The sequence below is a fragment of the Octopus sinensis genome, linkage group LG16 (assembly GCF_006345805.1).
Source record: "Octopus sinensis linkage group LG16, ASM634580v1, whole genome shotgun sequence".
Classification (NCBI taxonomy): domain Eukaryota; kingdom Metazoa; phylum Mollusca; class Cephalopoda; order Octopoda; family Octopodidae; genus Octopus; species Octopus sinensis.
In genome coordinates this window covers 16,052,367-16,074,402 of record NC_043012.1, presented here as the reverse complement: position 1 = coordinate 16,074,402, position 22,036 = coordinate 16,052,367, and the positions used below count along the sequence as shown (strand labels likewise).

Sequence of the window (22,036 nt, the reverse complement as noted above, 5' to 3'; positions counted from 1 at the left end):
ACTTCATGCCATGTCATATATACCTGATAGAATCTGTTTAGTGACTTTTAAACAGTTTTGTGATATCTTAGCCTATCGAAGGAGGTAGTTATTGTTGACTGAGATGCATTCAAGTATAGGTTGCTTGTCTAATATACCTTGAAGAAATCTGTCCAGATATGATTTGATGGCAATGGAATCTTTTTCTTCGTTTTGTTTTGAGATGTTATGAAACAGAGCAATGTTTGATGAATAAAACAAATTGAGTTGCAATGAGGTTTTGTTTTGTGAGCTTGAATTGTGTAGGAGCTCTAGCCTTGGATTAATTGAGAACTTGGCGCTTACGTCGTTGCTGGTGGTAAACATTTCCAAATTCTGAAAATCATGAAACGTTCACGCAGCGTTGAAGAAAATGCTTAAGGAGATCTCAATAATCATAATCTGAAATGTCATTTGCTTGTACATTCTCTGAAATGCATGAGTTCTAACTTCCCTTCATTTAACAGCATGTTGCTTTTGTCCTGTCATTGACCTATTGAATGCCAATCAGACTGGGTATTTGTCAGATTTTTTGAATCTTGGATTCATTTATTTTCCTATGCTTGACATTTAAGATGCCGATTATATAGACAATGAAGCGAACTGGTCCCACAGCAGTTTCCTGTAACACCCCAGGTGGCATTTGTTGTGCTTGAGTGGATTCCATCGATCACAGCGTGCAAGATTTTGTTCACCAAGAAATACTTGATCCAGTACAACAGTTCACTATGGATCCAGATTTTGGACGATTTTCACAGCAGGATAACTTTACGGAATCTTTGCTGAAGTCAAGATATATAACACAAATCTCGAGCCTGTTCGCAAAATTTTAAGAATATACTCAGTGATATAGACACTTTGTTAGGAAGTGTCTGCCGTTACGAAAACCATCCTTGTTAGAATTTAGGAGATTCTTACTCTACAGGAAACAATTATTTTTTATCGCACCACTCTTCAAGAATGTTGATGGTATGTGAGATCAGTGAGATCGAGCGAAATTAACTGCGAGTGACCGCTTTCCATTTTTCAAGACTTTGATGACAGATTGGTATAAAATATATTTAGGGCGGCGAACTAGCAGAAGCGTTAGCACGCCGGGCGAAATGCGTAGCCGTATATCGTCTGCCGTTACGTTCTGAGTTCACATTCCGCCGAGGTCGAGTTTGCCTTTCATCCTTTCGGGGTCGATAAATAAAGTACCTGCTATGCACTGGGGTCGATGTAATCTACTTAATCCGTTTGTCTATCCTTGTTTGTCCCATCTGTGTGTAGCCCCTTGTGTGCAGTAAAAAAATACGTATAAAATATATTTGGGCGCATAGCGTGGATCTACAGATTTTCATTAGAGGTTGGTTAGAGGCGGTGCAAGTTCGTGCTTACATTGGTTCAAGACTCTAGCACAGAATTTGTCAGGGAATGCTGCAGTGTAAAGTTTGGCTTCGTTTATCACAGCGAAGAAATGTGTGGTAGTGTATGTTATGTCAGAGAAAATATGTTGTGAGTCGAGTTCCTTCAAACATCTTAACATTAACATCAGTGATACGACAATCTTCAGAATTTTTGCCATTTATTTAGCATCATGGTAGAGCATGTTGTTATTTGCATGCTATTATTTAAAGCTTTATCTTTTTCGAATTCCCGAGTTCCATCATTTTTAAATGATTCCTCTCATGTCTCGAAGTTTGTAAATTCTTATGAAATGAACAGTATATATATGTGTGTGGGCGAGTTTTTTCTTCTGTGTGTGTGTTTGTACGCGTGTGTGTGTGCGTGCGTACGCGCGCGCGCGTGTGTGTGTACATATATATACCGAGAGAACAAGTACTAGAATTCCAAAAATAAGCCCTCGGGTCGATTTCTTCGACTAAAGGCAATGCTCGAGCATGACCGCATGCTATGTTTTACAAGGAAATCTATAAATGTCACTAATTATGACTTGGGTATTAGAACACCTACATTGTTCCAAATAAGAGCGGGAAATAATATGTATAAATGTTTGTCTGAATAGAATTCTACGGACGAAAGTGAAGCACTAGAAGCAAATCGAAATATTGTCCGAAAATGACCTCAAAATTGTGCGAACCAACCTAGTTGCTGAGATTATTTTAGTTGTAAAATGAGGTGTTGTGTTAAAAACATTGTTTATTTGGTAGATAGAATATCTTGTAATGCAACACTTGGTAATTTTGGTTCAAATTGAAAGTGTGAAACTATTTTTATTTTCTAATGAAACTTGGTTGTTGTAGAGAAGTATATGTGAAATAGCTATAGCTGGTTATTGAGATAACGTAGAAACTATGTAAACGGAAATAAAGATTATTTAACATGTGTAATTGATTTGCTTGTTCTGGTCTTAGCATCTGTTGGTAACAAAAGGAATCATTTGACGATACCCTTTTGTTAGTAATTGGTTATCCTGTTGCAAGTGCAATCTGTGGAATATATATATATATATATATATATATATATATATATATATATGTAAAAGCAAAAAAAAACTGGGACAAGAACGTGAAACATTTAGAAGACGACACAAAAAACACGGACGGGACATTCGAAGCCCTCAATCTTCAGTCAAGAACCGGATCATCTTCGCAATTTCGGCTGATTAATCTTGAGATTGCTCCGATCTGGGCAGCTCCCAAGGGAAATCTGAGCCAGGCGCATTAGATTCCTTGGAAGAAAGCCTCGAATGTATACAACACAGGGACGGAAAACGGACGAAGTTACACGAATAAAAATACAAAAGTACGTAAAAGCAATAATGATAGCACGAATAAGAATACAAAATACGTAAAAACAATAATGGTAAGGATAACAACAAAACCAGGACGTCAGGACAAGCGTCTTTTCGACAGGACGAGTTAAGTTTTGAGCTGGCGGCTATAGAAGAGTGCCTTAAGGCCACAGAGAAACAAACAAATGTGTCTTGCCACAATGACTGCTGGATGCGAAAAGGCAGTAGTCGGTGGCTGGTCACGTGAGGACAAAAGAGAAGAGAAAGGGACAGATATATACTTATATACATATATATATACATATATATATGTGTATGTATGTATGTATGTATGTATGTATGTATGTATGTATGTATACATATAAAAATAGATAAGTGGTACAACAAGGCACCAATATTTACTGGAAAATAGTAATGGATACAAATACGACGCTATTGTATTGCTTCACAGCGTATTTACTAGCAAAGACATGTGTGTGCAACAAACATGAAAAATTTGTCTTAACTCTAGGAAGAACATTCGATAAATGGACAACCTAAAATCGGATAATGCAGGACCGGTTTCTGACTCTTTAAATACGTTTGACTACGTAAATTTGATCAGTCTTCATCAGCTGCATTTCCCTACACAATGCCAGTATACTCGCCTGAACGCCTATCCGTTAACAGAACGAGAACAGGGTAAATTGGACTAAATTCGTACACGTTAGGCCACTAGAAGTGAAAATTTTAATTAATTTCCATTTCCCTTTGATATAATTAAGTATTGTAAGTTTTTGGATAATTTTCGGTTTTTAAAAGTTGGCATTTTTTTATTACTGGCGAAGGGCTGCGTCTGCGCAGTAGATTTTGAAAAAAATAGGATGTATAAATAAGAGGCACATAGTTTGATCGCTTCGTGTTTATATATTTAACCCTAGGTGTTCCTGCTGAAGACGATTTCACCTAGCGAGTATATGCTATTGAATTACTTGCTAAACTAAAACCAGAAACCAATTGGTACAGGAAACTAGATGGTAAAAGGTATTTATTTTTTCATTTCGTTCCTGTCGAATTTTATCCCTAATTTTGTGGTTATAGAACCTAGCTGTTCTTTCTAGCGTGCTGAATCTCACGAGTGGATACCCCATGTGTTTAAATGTACACTGTATTTTATGACTAATACATAGTCTTTTGGACTAAATTCTTACACGTTAGGTCACCGGAAGTGAACATTTTAATTAATTTCCATTTCCTTTGATATGATGAAATATATATATATCTATATATATATATATTATATATATATATATATATATATATATATATATATATATATATATATATATGTATATATATATAAACACACATATCTGCTGTATATCATACTTAATGTAAATACATTGCAAAACTCAAATTTACTGAAGTATTCATCGGAGGCATATGAAAATCGTTCAATCAGTGGGTGATGAGAATGTTAGATTCATACTCGAGGATTTACGGTACAGTGCAAGTTCAAAATAAAGTGATATCAACTACCGGAAGTATGGTCAGTATTTCACTTGGTCGAGTGCCCAGGTAGTGGTGGTGACTTTGCATCAGCTTCTACACCAAGTATCGAGTGAAGTATTTGTTGAAGATTTATTATGAGAATGTCGTTAGATCATTGAGCCGTGTCCACCAGACAACTCACAAGAAATTATAAGGCTTTCTTCTTATTTTCTCATGATATTTATACCCCACTTAACTTAATTTGGAAGATGTCTCAAACAATATTTTAGTAGTATGTCATTCTCTGAAAGTTAACCTGTCTACTTAGAGATTGTGAATACCTGAATTACATATGTCTGCTGCTGAGGTTCAGTATATAAAACAAAAACTTGTTACAATAAATTCCAGTTCTGTTGGATATTACCATATATTTAAAACATTTCTCGCAAGTCCATCTGACCGAGACACATTTTCAGAATTTTAGGTAATTTAGATAAAAATTGTATTTCCTGACTCGTAGCCGTCAGCTTTCATTTCTGAAGAGTCTACATTTGTTTTCTGTTATATAAAGTTCACACAAGGTATGTAAATAGTTCTCAGAAGTCTAACACGCTACAGTTATATTTTTTCCTTATTTCATTCCCACTTTTAACACTAAATAAGCTATATTGAAAGTTTGAATGAGGTTAGCACCGAAATAAGAATTTCCTGCCTTTCATCCATCACTATGACATATGCGACAAAACGGCATATATAAGTTCGAGTGTTGTTATAATCACACTAAACATCTAACCGCTGTGTTTATACTTGACACAACCCCTGTATACCACCTCTCCATACATAACAGATTTAGATGTTATGCATGCAAGAAATTTCACCATCATTAGGTGTTGAAAGTGATATCTTCAATTTTGTTCTTTCAATTTATTTTGTTCTTGAATCGGTGCTCCTTCTTCCTATCTCAAAATAGTAATACAACTGATATGACAGCCGTGATAGGAAATTATGGGCAACCAGAACAACAGCAACAACAACAATAAAAACCAGAAATGCAGCTGTAAAAGATGACCATACAAAAGTTGTGGTAGTCGAGAATTGCTTCGCTAAAATTTTATATATATATATACATCGTAGTAGAATCAGCTGCTAATTTCGTATATTAAATTTCCTGCCATCACTCAGTATAGGAATTTGGTGAGGTGTTGAACAATTGTCATATTTGATATTAAAAAGACTCTATTATAAATACGTAAATATGAAAGATCATTATTTATAAATCTATATACCAACCTGGCCTTGATCCTAAATCGGGGAGTATTTTTAAGCAGAAGACAGCAAACCGGTCGAATCTTTACGTCGTTTGAAGAGAAGCGTTGTATTTCTTCTGACTCTATGTTCTGAGTTCTAATCCTGGCTAATCAAGCTTCGTCTTTAACGCTCCCGCAATCAATAAAATATAGTATCAGCCAAATAGCGGACTCGATGGTACCAACTTACCACCTCGTCTCAAATTTGCTAGACTTATGCCTAAATTAGGAAACATTATTAGGCAAAGGAAAAGAACGAGCTGATAGATTCGTTAGTGTCGGGAACAATGCTTTGCACTAACTGCTACGATCTGAGTTCACATCGCACTGAGGTTAAATTTGATTTTCATCTCTCTAAGGTCGACAAAATAAACTGTCAAGTACTGAGGACAATGATATCGACAAAGCTCGAACCTATAAAATGTGCTGGTCTTGTTCCTAAATCAGAAACATTTGTCAAACAGAAAACTACACTTTAATCCCAAAAGATTGAGAAGCAAAAAGATAGAAGATAAAGGATTTGGAGGTGTAAAGGATGTGTAGGGCAGTATAACAGTACTTATTTTATTGGCATCAAAATAATATCTTACCAGCTAAAATAAATAAATTTTGAATGGAACCTGGTACATCAATGATCTATATCTTATTCTAGCTGAAAAGCGAACTAATTGGTGAGAGATTCAAACTCAGAATATTCACAAATGCGGCGGCGAGCTGGCAGAAACGTTAGCGCGCCGGGCGAAATGCGTAGCCGTATTTCGTATGTCGTTACGTTCCGAGTTCAAATTCCGCCCAGGTCGAGTTTGCCTTTCATCCTTTCGGGGTCGATAAATTAAGTACCAGTTATGCACTGGGGGTAGATGTAATCGGCTTAATCCCTTCGTCTATCATTGTTTGTTCCCTCTGTGTTTAGCCCCTTGTGGGTAGTAAAGAAATAGGTATTTCGTCTGTCGTTACGTTCTGAGTTCAAATTCCGCCGAGGTCGACTTTGCCTTTCATCCTTTCGGAGGTCGATAAATAAAGTACCAGTTACGCACTGGGGTCAATATAATTGGGTAGTAAAGAAATTAATATACACAAACTTGATTAAATCACGTAAAACAGATTAGACGGAGGTATATGCTTCCCCCCTCCCACCACTCTCACGATGTCGTCACAATTTAAATAATTAAAAAGGAAATGAGAACATTGTGAAGGGTAAATGCTGAGTTCAAATATCACTATGCCATTACATTGGTTGTAAATGTACGCATAGACTTTTTATGATTGACAGTTTTTGATTTATGACAGGTTGTTTTTATTGCAAGCTATAGTGGTTATATGCTTTTTTAGATTACAAAGTCGTGTTTCTTATGATTGGGATTATTTTTCTTCGTGTACAACTGACTACATGTGGGATTTTTTTTTACTAGCTTTTGAATCATATTGTCAATATCCTTATGTAAATTGGGGAAAATGGAAAATGGTATATCGAGATTTCGCCTAGAGTGCATTCTAAATGGAATCAATAACTGAATAAGAATAGATTCTTACAGTTTGCAAAGAATCGAGTCTTTGTGTATATCTTGGACTTAAAATAAAATGCAATACTTAATACTATCGTTCATCTCAGGATGATAGGATCCGTATGTCAATAACTTCGACAATAATAATAATAATAATAATAATAATAATAATAATAACAATAATAGTAATAATATATTTAAATATATTTTAGTAAAAGCCAAAAATTTGTAAACTAATAAAAATAAGTAGAATACAGTATCTAAAAATATACAATAAATTACAAACCATAATAAAATAGTAACAACACAAAAACGCCCACACATGCATATACACAAACTTACAAATGCACTGTAGTAATTATAGGGGGTTAGAAATAGGGGTGGAAAATATTAAAAGTGCCCTTACGCAAACTGAAAAACAAAGATTACTTATGTACTTTAATTATTAGTCACAGCAAGTAATTTTTATGTGCGAACATATCAGTAATTGAATTTACATGACTAAACCTTATTTTAGTAAATATAAATGGACGTACCGAAAGGCCCAATTCGGCAGATGAAGTAAGGGTGTAAAGTTACGTTAAGTAATGGTGCAGAGCGTCCCAGCTCATACGTTCAACGGAACAGCCTGCTCGTGAAATTAAGGTGCAAGTGACTGAGCAATTCACAGATACATGTACCCCTAACGTAGTTCTCAGGGAAATTCAGCGTGACACAGAGTGTGACAAGGCTGGCCCCTTTGAAATACAAGTACAACTCATTTTTGCCAGCTGAGTGGACTGGAGCAACGTGAAATAAACTGTCTTGCTCAAGGACACAACGCGTCGCAAGGAATCGAACTCACGACCTTACAATCGGGAGCCGAATGCCCTAACCACTAAGCCGCGCGCCTTCACAAGATAAAGTGTAAAGATAAGTTAAGCATAGATACAGAAATGGCTGTAAGAAACTTGCTTTCCAAACACATGTTTCCAGATTCAGTCCAACCATAGTTTTGTGAGTGGATTTCGTAGGCGAAACCTGAAAGAAGATCGACGTGTATCTCTCTCTCTCTCTCTCTCTCTCTCTCTCTCTCTCACACTTACTCTCTCACACACTCTCTCTCTCTCTCACACACTCTCTCTCACTCTCTCTCTCTCTCTCACTTACTCTCTCTATCACTCTCTCTCTCTCTCACACACACTCTCTCTCTCTCTCTCTCTACATATATCTATATATATATATGTGTGTGTGTGGAGGCGCAATGGCCCAGCGGTTAGGGCAGCGGACTCGCGGTCGTACGATCGCGGTTTCGATTCCCAGACCGGGTGTTGTGAGTGTTTATTGAGCGAAAACACCTAAAGCACCACGAGACTCCTGCAGGGGGTGGTGGTGAACCCTGCTGTACTCTTTCGCTCGAACTTTCTCTCACTCTTTCTTCTGTTGTCCTGCTCGCTTAATCAGCGGGGTGGAGTCATTTGAAGGCTAAAACAATGCGAAGCGCATTGTGACCAGCGATATGTAGCAACATCAGATAGCCTGGTCGGTCACGGTGATATATATATATATATATGTATATATACACATACATATATATGTATATATATGTATGTATATGTGTGTGTGTGTTTGTCCTCCACCACCGTTTGATAACCGGTGTAGTTGTTTTTACATTCTCGTAACCTAGCATTTCAGCAAAAGATATCGATAGAATAAGTCCCTGGCTTTAAAAATAATGTTCTGCAATCGATTCATCCGACTAAAATCTCTTGAAGGTGGCGCTCTAGCTTGGCCAGTCTAATAACTGAAACACGTAAAAATTACTGCAACTGCAACTGTTTGTATCATAGCTCAGATGTTTTTGCCGATGTTCTCGGTTTCTTCCCTGCTGTTGTTGTTGTTATTACTGCTGTATGCTGCTCTTGCTATTGTGACTATAGTGTTGGCCGCCGTTTCGGTCTCCCCGTTTTCTGCTAAAGGATAGAGAGACTCTATGTGGTTTTCAACACCACACAGGAGGTATCTCAGCTTTTTGCCCTCAACCGTAACACCCACTTCTATATCATTGAGGAGATGGTTAATTTCTGTGATTTAAAAAAATTGTTATTGTTACTATTGGTGTTGTTGTTGTTGGTATTACTGCTGTCACTGATGCTGCTGTCATTCTAGTTTCTTTCGCAGTTTTTGTTGTTGTTGTTGTTATTACTGCTAGTACCACTGATGCTTGTGGTGGCATCCTTGTTGTTAAACATTGCCCTTACTATTACTTCCGTTCATGTTATCAATGCTATTATTGTTTTTATATTGCTGCTGTTGTCGTTTTCGTGCAGACAATGCTTTTTACAGCCACTCTGAGTAGCCGTCTTATTAGAACAAAGGGAATTGGGAGTAATTTACTCTAATGAAGTTGATAGTGGTATTATTCATTCGTCTTGCAACCTCGTAACCGAATATGATAGTGAGCGTTCTTGACTCCAAAATTCCAACAGAGAGAAAGACAACAGACGTGAGTGATTATACAAAACATGTACCCTTTAGTTGTATCCAGATGTTGTATCCAAAAGTTGCACAATATATCAATCCCCTTAATAATGATCTCTGATTTTGGCAGAAGGCCGGTAATTCTGAAGAGAAGAAATAGTCGATACCATCAATTCCAATACTTGGTTTTATTGTATCGATCCCGGTGAGATGAAATGCTAACTTGATCTCGATAATATTTGAAGTCAGGAAGTAAAGAGCCAGAGAAAATAGTGAGGTGTGTTATCCGACCAAATTAAAGGCCTCTGAATTAGAACAAATGCCGTAAAATCTGCCAGCTCGCAGACAAATACTACAACTACAGCTGCAGTGGAGGCGCAACTGCCCAGTGTTTAGGGTAGCGGACTAGCGGTCGTAAGAACGCGGTTTTGATTCCCAGACCGGGTATTGTGAGTGTTTATTGAGCAAAAACACCTAAGCTCCACGAGGCTCCGGTGGGGAGAGGTGTTGAACCCCGCTGTACTCTTTCATCACAGCTTTCTCTCACTCTTTCTTCCTACTTCTGCCACAAAACAGAGGAACTATGGTGTAACCCACTATGGTGTGGTAAAATCTTCAGACCCCAGTCTAGATTGCGAATCCTCTGTACCCCAAGATGGTTCAGCTCTCCACCTGTTAAAAGCCACCGTTTACGGAATGAGGATAACAACGTAGCTTTCGCGCCCGTACAACCGCCAGTCTATCGCGTGTGGTGGGTAGATCTTCAAGTTGCCGCACGCATTCTTAGTAGCTTAGAGTAGGCTCGAATTAGAGATTATTCTTTGTGGCTAATGGCGTGAGTCCTGATTGGAAGAAGAAGAAATTAAGTGGTAAGTTGACCTTGGTAGAATTTGAATTGAAAGCATAATATCGCAAAACGTTATAACACTTTGGCCTGCCTGTTGATAATTTTTGTCACATCCTGGAAACAGATCCCACAAGGAAATAATCAATTTGATTGCAACGGAAATAACCAGCCTGATAGCAAAATAGAACTACGAAACTAAACACAATAAACTGAAATCCATACAAAAGAACAAAGCTATACATTAAATACTAAACTATGAAGTGACAAAGATTTTGTATAAAGTAATCTATCACTTTTATTCTTACTAAAAAGCCTGATATCATCCATGTAGAGCAAATAGTTATTTTTTCCTCTATTATCTCTCAACTGATATCCTGCTTTGCTTTTCTTAATACTAAACTGAGGTGGGTTTAAGTATAAGATAAATATTATAGGAGATAACGAGTTGCCCTGCAAAATACCTCTCTTGATATTAACTTCCCGTAATTCTCTATCGTTTGAGTAAAGATCTAATGTCCATTCCTTCATGTTATAGCTAACTGACTGTGTTAGTGTGTTAATTGACTGTAATAATGAATATTCTCAAGCATTCACTTATCCATGAGTGTGAAATCATGTCATTGGCTTTCTTAGAGCACAGGGTAACACAAGTTTTGCATCTCAAATGTTTTTTAATATAACTAAAGTAATGTTTTCTCCTGATTTCAAAACTACCCTTGAAAATTGCATAGTATCGATATTTTTGGAGATAATTGCGGTTTTCTAGAGAATAGGAACAAAATTTATCTGCGATAGTACTTTATTCAACTTATTCACTGTGTACATTAATACAAACTAAAAATATTTTATCCCCATATTAATTTTTAAACTGAGAAATGTAAGCAAAACTATGATGAAATTATAAGATTTTACTAGAAATGCATCGAATATCGTGCTCTCCTACTGTGATCCTATATCTGTACGCACCAATGACCATATATAATCCCCCATCATTGCAGTGCCCTATCTTCCTTGATATCTTTTCTTCATTGTAGTAATATCCTGATGGACTCTCTCACCATGTTCCTCACTCACTTGACCTAAGTTTTCACGAAAAAAGTCTGAATGCGAATGCAAAAACTGTGCCTATAATGACATTCTACAACTTAAATTCTTTTAACTCCTTGAGAATGCGTCTTACTATAGCCTGGGGTCGACCAAATCCTTGTGAGTGGATTTGGTAGACGAAAACTGAAAGAAACCTGTCGTATTTATATCTATATATATATATGCATGTTTGTATGTCTGTGTTTGTCCTCCCACCAGCGCTTGACAACAGATGTCGGTGTGTTTAAGTCCCCGTAACTTAACGATTCGGTAAAAGAACCGATAGAATAAGTACTAGGCTTACAAAGAATAAGTCCTATGGTCGATTTGTTTGACTAAAGGCGCTGCTCCAGCATGGCCGCAGTCAAATGACTGAAACAAATAAAACAATAAAAGAAAGTTAATTTAATCTATATAGCAGATTATCTTATACTCACACGCTGTCTGTATCACAACGAGAAAGAATTTCAACAACGAGAAATATCATAGTCACATATTAAATACAAAGAATTGAAGAAACCCTATTCACAGCGCTTCTCCGCGATACTCATAGACAAATTCTTTGAATATGCATGAATAAGCAGCTGGATATGTTTCCATTAAAATGTTCACTATTATCAGCATGGGTTCAAGGTGCCAACGGTATTATCACAAAACTGAAAAGTTACATAAGTATGAGAATTGGCAATAAAAAGTTATTGACTGAACGACTGTAAATCATAGAGAAAAAATAATATGGAAAACTTTCCATTGATTGATTGATTAAAAAGTGAAGTATAACTACGAAGGAAAATTGGAAAATATCACAGAAGAACAAAACAGAGAGAAATCTCAACGAGGTTACTGGAGAATAGCAATTATTATTTCTGTTCTACCATTGAAAACTCTGGTTATCAAACCAATGAATTAGATTAGAAACGGCATAACAGTCAACATTAAAGTGGATATAGATGTTTCGATTTACTGGTTATAATTTTGGAACTACATTCCAGACTGACGTTGATTAGTACACTGAGGAATTAGATGAACCCCATGGTGGTAACCGTGAAGTTTTTGAGAAATGCCGAGACAGTACTTCATATTGCATAAATTTTAAAATTCTGACATTTAAATATTTATTTACTCGGTTTTCTATTATCTAATTAAACTAGGAAAAGAAAAGAGAAAATAATCAATTTACAGCTGAAAATAATTTGAAGTGCAGAATGATACTTAAAGAAAACCAAAATCGTGCATTTTTCGTGTTTTTGAATCATTTTGTACGATACTAAAAATATTTGTTTTACTCCAACATCTTTCTTATAAGGCATAAAATTGCAAACGCATATTGTGAAATGAAAGAAAGTGCTTTCCTTTAAATGAAACTTACATGATATACACCTTCGAAGAGAAAGAATAAATATAATTCATTATTTCTATTCTAGTATGTTTAGTTGCATTTTTCCTAAGCATGTGTCTCTAATGACGTTTAGCCAGAAGTGTCCACCATTTTAGTCACTGGTTTGTTCATATTTTATTGAAAATTACGGTTGACCTAGTCAAGAATAGACTATCACAGAGGTTACACTGGTGGCATTTATTAGTGTGGATGCGAACCAGCAGAATAGTCCTGGACAGTACACACAGACACACAGAAGTACATGCACACACATACAGACAGAAATACATATACACGCCCATCTACATACATTATACATGTATACAAATATATATATATATATATATATATATATATATATATATATATATATACGTATAATATATATACCACTGATATTATGCAAAAGTGTCATAACTGACTATGAAGTGTAAAATGGAAGGGATGATACGCTTTTTCTTCTTTTTACTGCTTTTAAAGTGGGTGTAATTTTGCCTCATTGAACTACTTTGTTATTTTAATTGTTACCAATTGTTGATTTGTTACAACCTTTTACTGTTTTCTGCGTCTTTTTAATTCCCCGTTAAGGGGCGAATTATTTTATTTTTTCTCTTTTTGTGTAAAATTTTTACACATGGATACCAAACTGGAAAACGAGATGCAGGCAATCCTTTTAGACGGACTATATTAGAAAATGTTTCCCGCCCTCCCAAGTGGCGAAACGAGGTAAAGGGATGATATATCCTTAGAAGAAAGGCAAAAGGAAACGAACCCGCAAAATAGTAATAACAGAGTTAACTTTGCGTCTGTGACTGGTGTCACCAGCGAAATGGGACAGGTCAGCCCGGACGAACAGAAGAAATACAAGTGTTTAATACAAAAGGTTGCAACACGCAACGAAAATTTTAGGAAAATAAAAATAAGAGGTGGAAAGTTTACCGGTGAGTTTGTTAAATTATAAGGCACAAAAAAAATTACTCTCCCCAGACACAACATAATATATATATATATTATTCACCTGGAATGATAAATCAAATAGGTCTACTACACTGGAATGGTGGAATCGTTAAGGCGTGCTTTTGCAGAATATATTTGTTCATCTCTTGACTGTGTATAAGTCCCTTTTCCCGGTTTAACATTACAACTTATCTCTAGCGGAGCAATAGAATTAGGTTTCTGGTGTGATAGTACCATTATTCCCACAATCTTGAAGCGTTTATTAAGCAACAAAAGAATATAAACATTTCGCTATATATTGTGCTGTGTTGATATGACATGTCTCGTTCGAGTTCGATCACATTCATTTTGATTTGTCTCATGTTAGTGTTCTGTCGTTGCATTTACCTTTATTGTTTAACATTATATATTTCAAGTTGACTTCTATTTTCTATATAATTTTTTTTTATTAATTTAATGTTGGTAGAAATTGGTGAAAGTACATTATCTATTTCATTTCATCGTTCCGAAATTTGATATTTTAGCAAATGAATTTTAAACAACATTTTAAAACCATTTTGGTATAACTTTTGCAGTATATGCTGAAAACATTTTTCTTTTCTTATATTGACTACAAATTTCACTGTTCCAATCCTGATGATAAGTTGTGTCAGGTGCTTTTGCATCAATCAGATTAGTTCTTGGAAGTACTTTTGTTCAGAGTGTAATATTTGTCACTGTCGTTCCATCATATGCAGACGTCAGTTAGTGATAATTTATCCCTAATTAAATCTTCTGTGTCACTCCTAAAGCAACAGCGTTTCCAATCCGATATTTATTTCCGCTTTATATATTTAATCATAATTTAGAGAGTTCTTTCATTTTTTTTATTAATAACCCGCATTTTCCTTTCATCATGGCGTCGGATATTTATTCTGTGTTTTCTTGTATTATCAATTCATCAACAATACGATGTTCAGAGATATTTAAGCAATTGTATTAATATTCCCAGTGCTAGTATTATTGAGCCTTCGTAACTTTATTCATATCATTCACCTTTCTCATTTTAGTCACGAATTACCAATCGAAAACTTTGCCCGTTAAATTAACTTGTATCTACCTCAATTATTCATTTTGTGTTTCGAATTCCATTTGGTTATTCAATTGACGTTTTCCCATGTTTATCTTCTTTCATTATTGTAAAAATCGACTCACGATCCATAGAACTAGAGAGTGTGAACTGCTGAAGGAAAACGATTTTCATTTATTAAATTTGAAGAATTTGATGTTTATAACATCGAAAGCCGATCAGTTTATCATTACTGTCCACTTGTGCTTTCGACAAAATTTCTGTTTCCATTTAAGGCTATCAAAAATATTACAATATTTATTTTTCTCGCTGTAGAGAAAGAAAGAGGGGGAGAAAGTATTTTAGGTTGCACACAATCAAATTTTTCTTTAAGCTTTTATAATAAAAATTTTCGAAATTGCAGTTATTTCGTAAACTTGTTTTTATCCTTAAATTAGGCATGATATAAGCAAAATCTGTGTAACAGCGATACATAAATATTTATCTAGATGGAAAGCTAATAAGACAATATTCTTTTTCTACAAATATTTTTTTTAATGGTGATATATATCTGCTTTCCTTCCAGTTTGATGTGCCTATATCAATAGTACCTCTGTAAGTAGGAAATGTAAACGAAGTATACTTCTTGTGTCAATTACAACAAAACGATCGAAATAACGTTATTACATCTCTAAAGCCACCTTCTTTAATCCATCATTTTCATCAATAAATTTGATCTACAAAACTTCTTTTAGGAATGTGTGGAAGCAGCATGTCCGTATTGAAGTGGATTTACCTCAAGTGAGTCACTTAGAAATTTAAAACAGAAGAGCTGACTAGAACCGATAAACTAGTTCTGAATGATGTAGTTCAAACTGCACTTCGGCCATGGAATTTGATTCTATTCTTAACGCCAATCAATACATAGCATTTTTTCCGATGGGCGAATAACTGAAGAGATGCCGGCGTGGATTTCCACCCTGGCATCCGAAACTCGGAATTTTATCATGTCTACTGAATAATTGTCACATATTATATTTACATATATACATACATACACACACACACACATATATATATATATATATATATAAAACTTAGATAAACTTAGATATGTTTCGACCAATGATTGGTCCAGGCCATGTCTAACTTAATAGCACCACCTGATAGGATTATTTGAATCCTGTTTAAGTCAAGTTTTGTTTATGGTCCATTCAAGTAGTGAGTTTTTGTTGGGTGAGTTGTATCTAATTATGGGTGGCTTATCTGGTATTCCTTGAAGGAATCTATCCAGACTCCGTTTAAAGTTGATGGGATCCTGTTCCTCTTTGATCTCTTTCGGGACAATGTTAAATAGGGCAGGGCCTGTTGAGGAAAAGAAATTATGTTGTAGTGTACATGTATGCTGTGATCTTGAATTGGGCAGGGGACGTATAGCCCGTGGTCCCAGTCTTGGATGAACCTTGAGGCTAATGTTCAGGTCGTTTGGGCAAAGTTGGCAGTATATTCTCCACATCGTACAAATGATGTACCGCTCACGGCGACGCTGGAGAGAGTAGAGTTTCAAGGCTTTAAGGCGATCTCAATAATCGAGAGCAGCCATGCCTTCAATTCGTTTAGTGAGTACTCTCTGGGGTGATTCAATCCTCGAGATGTTTTGTCTTGTATGGGGAGATCACAGTGGGCAGCAGTATTCGAGGTGTGGCCGTACAAAGGAGGAGAAAAGTGGTATGATGACACCTTGTTCTCTGGACCGGAAAGTTCTTAAGATCCAGGAACTCATCCTACGAGCTATATCGACCTTCTTGTTGATGTGTGCACTCCAACTGAGATCGTCATCAACAATTACACCCAGATCTCTGATATTGTTAGAGGCTGTGAGCGGTTCCCCTGAAGGAAGAGAGTATGGCTGTTTTAGTGAGGAATTTCTTCCAAAATGCATCAGCTCAAATTTTCCCTCGTTCAGTTGCATTTTGTTTCTGTCTGACTCACAGCATATAGATCAGACTGGAGTTGAGTTCGGTCTGCTTCTTCATTGACGATTTGCTGGAGCTTAGTGTCATCAGCAAATATTTTCACTTTGCAGTAATGTACGACACTGGAAAGGTCGTTTATGTAGATTATGAAGAGTAGCGGACCCAAGACAGTCCCCCGTATATATATATATATATATATATATAATATATATATATATTATATATATATATATATTTATATTTATATATATTTAATGTAGGATAAAATTTTTTCGACAAAATATTTTATCAATGTAAAAAATACCTTTAAATGTTAAAATTATAAACAACTTAGAAATAAGGGTAAACGAAAGAATTTCTAAATATGCCGAAAATTTTTTCGTTTGCCCTTATTTATAAGTTGTATATATATAATATATATAATATATATATATATATATATATATATATATATATACACATACATATATACAGGTGATATTTCATAGAAAGAAAGTACACGATACAATTAATAGAGTAAAGTTTTATTGAGACTGAATAATGAAATAAAATAGCTACAGCTCCTATCGATTCATCAATCTAAAAAAGAGGTAATTTAAAACATTACTTATTCAGTATGTGTTTGTGTGTGTGTGTGTAACTGTGTAGATATAGCTTCAGACAAACAGACATACAGACTGACATATAGATCTTGACACATTGTTTAAGGCTGATATAGTTATTCATATCGGTGCATTTCTCATGTATTCGTTTTCGTTCTTTTGTTTCTGTTGTTTTTCTTAGACTGTTATTTTTTTTTACCACATATTAAGTTTAAATAGGATTATTTGCTTGTGAAAGAGTATTTATTAAGTTGAAATGGTAATATTTACGAGTGGAAGTAGAGTAAGTTAGTGCACCGACAGAAGTGCTTTAATCCAACTGAGAACAACTTTGCACTCAATACCCACACAATGGCTGCTATTTTCATCCGTCCAATTTCAGACCTCATCTAAATTTGAAACAACCATTTAGCAGCGGATACACCCAACAAGACACATTTACGAAAACCAAGTGGTAAATCCGGTGCTAAGGTACTTAGTGTATTAAATCAATAAATGCTTAATTAATTAAAATTCCATCTGTGACAAAGAGAAATAACCATTAGCTTAATTATTAATCCTGATTTAGAAAAGTTCAGGAGACAATCCCGTAGTATTTACTAGTTAAAATTAATTGCAATAGAATATGATGAGATAAATTGAAATAAATATAATTAGCCAAAATATCATAATTGTTCAGTAGTGTTAAAATCTATAGTTTGTTGATAAAGTCTAAGATAAAGATAATTGTCATAGTTTTCCCCTCTCAACTTGTACTCTGCGATAATTACCTAATGGAAATTTATGTGGAATCAATGTAGTGGATTGTTCAAAGACTTAAGGAACAAAAGTTGCATTGCAATACACCTAGATTGCATTTCTAAAGATACCAGATATTTTTCAGGTTGGGTGGTATTAAAGCCAATGCTCTAATGATAACAGGGACAAACCTTATGTTTGACCCTGGTAGCTGCCACATCTTGGCGATCTCAATTCTCAAGTCTCTATGTTTATTAATCTTTTATACTTCTTCCATGATAATATTTGCTCCCCTGGCGCTGACACGTCGATTATTAGGCACTCATGTTTGTTCCTCCTAAAGGTCATATATTTGGCCTTCGGTGCTCTAACAGAGGATCTTAGCCTTCCTGTATTCGTCCATTACATCTTCCAGTGTACCATTTCTTCTTCTTCTTCTTCTTCTTCTTCTTCTTCTTCTTCTTCTTCTTCTTCTTCTTCTTCTTCTTCGTAACGATGGTGACAGTATAACTGTCATCATCGTCGTTATTAACTGCTACTACTGTGTGGTATTGTTAAATGATGTTTATTTCGACTTTTGTCTTGTATTTCATATAATCTTAAATATGTAAGGGTTGGTGGGGTATTATTATTATTATTCAGTAGTATATTTTTATAGCGTGCTTTCACTTCCCTACCGAACGCAGCTCTGTATGCCTTGGGTATGTGCTGTGATTTGTTGTGCTGCTCTGATGGTTACTGTATGGAAAGTGTTCTGCGTAGGATGTGCGCAGTGCCTAGTAATGCAATTTTCTGCGTTATATGTGTTTGTAAGTCCTGGTGTTTTTGTTATGTATTTGTCTGAATATTTCTTTATCATGCCTAATGCACCTATTATGATAGGAATTGTTTCTGTTTTTAGATTCCACATTCTGGTTACCTCTATTTCCAGGTCTTTGTATTTTGAAGGTTTCTCCATTTCTTTTAGAGACACGTCGTCATCTGCTGGTATTGATACATCAATTAGAAAGCATTTTTTTCTTCATGATCTCTGACAAGTATATCTGGTCTGTTGGCCTTAATTTCTCTATCTGTGTGCATTGGCATATTTCAGAGTATGGTTGCTTTCTCGTTATTATTATTATTATTATTATTATTATTCCATGTTTGACTTTTGCTTTATATTTGTACAAGTTGGCTCCAAGTCTCACCCAGAGACCTCAAGAGACAACAGGTTGGAAGTTCACGTTGTTGTTATGCCTAGTGTGCCATATATTTGGGTTTTATTTGGTGTTGTACTAGTGAATGTCTAAAAAAAAAACCAAAATTATGTTTGTTTTAAACCTTGAGATTACATAGAAAGTATTTTGCGTATGATATGAGCAGTTCCCATGAGCACTATCTTTTGAATTTCTACCATTTTGGAGTTTCCTGGTATCTGAGTTAGGTAGCAGTCAGCCCCTTTCGCTATCATTCCCAGGGTACCTATGACAACAGGTATTGTTTTAGTCTTCAGGTTCCACATTTTGCTGATTTCTATTTCTAGGTCTTGACAGATACGTTTATATCGATTGGGACAGTCATATCAATGAGGAGGCATGTTCTTTGTCTGAAGTCTTTCAATATGATGTCTGACCTATTTGCATCTATCTTTCTGTCAGTTTGAATGGTGAAGTTCCAGAGGAGTGAAATGTGGTCGTTTTCAAGCACTGGAGGTGGTTTGTGTTTCACCAGTTTTTTATTATTATTATTATTAATATTATTATTATTATTTTATTATTATTATTATTATTATTATTATTATTATTTTATTATTATTATTATCATTATTATTATTATTATTATTATCATTATTATTATTATTATCATCATTATTATCATTATTTTATTATATTATTATTATTTTATTATAGTATTTATTATTATGATCGTATTTACCATTTCATACTGTGTTTAGAGTTTCATACAAGCATATATTTACCCATCGGCGATACTGCCATGTACTAGAGGTGTGTATGCGGCTCTCCTTTGGTGGGAGCGTAGGCTAGTGTTTATATGTTCCACTTTATTTCTCTGAGGTTCTTTCTTTTTACTGTTATTTGTAATGTTTTTCGTGGAGACATTCATGTTGTATATATATATATATATATATATATATATATATATCCTTGTTCTTTTTGTGTTCCTTTCTGTGGAAGAGCGTAGGCTCGAAAGGTTAAAAACTTTCTCATTTCCCGAGTGTTACACTAATACTCTGTTTGTTTTCTACACACATGAATATATATATATATATATATATATATATATATATATATATTATATATAGGAAAATTCACAAAAAAAAAACAAACGACGAAGACATGTGGTGTAGAAAACAAACAGATGTATTAATATAACGCTCGGGAATTGAGAAAGTCTTTAACGTTACTTACATACATATAAGATAACAAAGTGTACGTACGCCGATATATATATATATATATATATATATATATATATTATATATATATATATATATATATATATATATATATGTAAAATACAAAATGGGACAAGAACACAAAACAATGATAGACAATTCAAAAACAAGGACGGGTCATTCGAACCTTTACATATATATATATATTATATATATATACAGTGGCGGCCAAAATTTTCAGAACGGCATTATTTTCGTCAGAAAAGTAGATATAATTTTTTATCAAAGTTGTTTTATATTCTATAATTTTCACAGACAATAAATACGATATTATTTGTTATTGCCTGAGATTTTGGTGTAATTTGAGAGGATAATACGAAAGTTATAGATGATTTAGTAATTTACTGCAAAACCCATGGCGGCCAAAATGATCAGAACGGTTGCTTTTACTCCGTGTTTTAATATATTTAACCGGCGAACTCTAATATTTTGAATTTGTTTACGTGACGGTTCGTTTACTAAACATTAGTAAGTGGCATTATATTAACAAAGTACACTGCAAATATTCTTACTAATGTTTAGTAAACGGACCGTCACGTAAACAAATTCAAAACATTAGAGTTCGCCGGTTAAATATACTAAAACACAGAGTAAAAGCAACCGTTCTGATCATTTTGGCCGCCATGGGTTTTGCAGTAAATCACTAAATCATCTATAACTTTTGTATTATCCTCTCAAATTACACCAAAACGTAGTTTGAAAGCACCAGTGTATTGATTTCAGCAAAGATGCAACTTCTACTGATGTACATCGGCGGGAGATTTACTATGATAACAGGAAAAAAAATCAATGCCATAACTAAAATAATATAACCATTTTCGGATTTGAAAGGTGAGACGTTTCAGGAAAGACTACATATGTACAAAATGCAAGAATACAAGCGGAGTGATTTATCAGTGGTAACTATGAAGGGTCGGCCTGACATAAAATATTAATGAATGATACCTTAGATTAACGTCATCCGATACGTAAAATAATTCGTTTCATTTTAAGTTGGTAGCCTTGATAAGAAAAATTTACAGTTCGATATTTAAGAGATGAGGAATTATGTACATTATTTACTTTATTTACATTTGACACATATTTGTCCTAATCTTTGCTTGTTAACACACAGGCATATGGCGTAGCGGTTAAGAGCGCGGGCAGGTAACCCCAAGATTCCGAGTTCGATTACAGATAGTGACCTGAATAAAAATAATGTAATAATAATAATGATAATGATAATAATAATAATAATAATAATGATAATAATGATAATAATAATAATAATATAATAATAATAATAATAATAATAATAATAATAATAATAATAATAATAACATCGAAAAATACCTTAGGAATGAGAACCCAGGTCCGAAATTTCCTCAGGACACTGATGAAAGCTTGAGAATATATCAGCCTAATCGTTGTGTTAACAACAAGCAGGTTGAAGACATATATCCTTCAAAT

At 34.8% G+C, this 22,036-nt stretch overlaps 1 protein-coding gene across 11 annotated transcripts in view; it reads left to right on the top strand.

Annotated features, from left to right (window-relative positions):
- LOC115220511 (thyrotropin-releasing hormone receptor-like) overlaps positions 1 to 22,036 on the top strand; it is a 165,810-nt gene that overhangs the window by 30,152 nt on the left and 113,622 nt on the right. For 2 of the 11 annotated variants that reach the window (XM_036509914.1, XM_036509913.1), the window contains exon 2: positions 3,676 to 3,778. The exons of the other annotated variants lie outside the window; for them this stretch is intronic. The gene's annotated coding sequence lies outside the window, so the exon portion shown is untranslated. The remainder of the gene's footprint in view (positions 1 to 3,675; positions 3,779 to 22,036) is intronic. 11 annotated transcript variants of the gene reach the window in all.